Source organism: Otolemur garnettii, unplaced genomic scaffold (assembly GCF_000181295.1).
Source record: "Otolemur garnettii isolate 467f Iridium unplaced genomic scaffold, OtoGar3 scaffold00012, whole genome shotgun sequence".
Classification (NCBI taxonomy): Eukaryota; Metazoa; Chordata; class Mammalia; order Primates; family Galagidae; genus Otolemur; species Otolemur garnettii.
Window position 1 is genome coordinate 11432158 of NW_003852407.1, and position 1289 is coordinate 11433446.

Here is a 1289-nt window from a genome sequence, read left to right on the forward strand (position 1 = left end):
GTAAACAAAGATTTCTCCAGCCACAATTTCTGTAATGAAGGAATACCTATGCATTATGTGAGGATTTTGGCATACCTGTGTGTTATGTGACTGAGTGGTGAAATTGTTGAGGAAATAAATGAGCCTTTCTCTGTGTTTTAATAGATGAGTAATGTTTGAAAAGGCAGACACATTGGAGAGTAGACTTTCTGTAAAAAGAATATACTAGCATTTGAAAATGTGTAACTTGGGTGGGTCAATTATAGCCTATGAGGCAGGGTAACAGGATCAAAGCAACACTCAAGAAGCACAGGTATCAGACTTGAGATCCTGTTCTGGCTCTATCACAGACACAATGAGACTTTGTGCATAGAGATGAGATTTCTCCCACAGAACAAGGAAGTTGTGCTCTTGGATTCACTTGCTTTGTTCAGCAGCTACAGTTCTGTGTGTAATCCTGAAAAATGTAGTTCACTGTCTTCATACTGGAAATGGAAAATATGCATCTTCTTGATTGAGAATTATGAAATGCTAATATTCAGTGCACTTCTTCACTCAAGGAATTAACATTCTCAAGGTATATGTGACCAGAGGAAACAAATACTCAAGGAAGCAAAATACTGTTTTCTTCGCTTTTCTGGCCTAATATCAAATGTCACCCTCTCTTCTTCTTATTCCTGGCATAAGCCACGAAAGTTATTTTTTTAGACTGTAACTCTTTCCTGTTCCTCTTTCCCATCTTTGTGAAATTGGTCCCAATGAGACCATGGCCATGAGTACAAGTATGTAGATGGCCCACTGAGGAGCTGGTACAGCCTCTGCAGCTGTACTAATGAACCAATTCTCTACGTACAGCAGCATTGGCATTGAGCATTTGTTGTGTTTCTACATAGCACAAATTAATTTTCCAGGGTTACTGAATGATCCAACTCTAAAATGTTTACTTTTGCTTCTCTAAGACACTGGGCTCTGTTGTTCAGCTTTTTCTTAATAAAACCCAAGAGCTCCAAGTTTAAAACTGCATCTGCCCTTTTTCGTGAAATTTCATATAGTTTACTTCAAGTACCTACAGCTTACAAAGAGACCCCTCCTGTAAAATTTTCTTTCCTCAATGAAATAAATAAAATGATTGTGTGGGTTTGGAGAGAGGGGAGGACTGTTTAGCATCAGTCAAATCTATTTCTTTCTAATAGATCTTGAGATTTTGTTTAATTATTTTTCATCCATGTATTTTTATTTTTACTTATTTATGTGTTTGCTTCCTTTGGGGAGCAGAGGAGAATTAAAATGGAGAATGAACCTGTTTACAC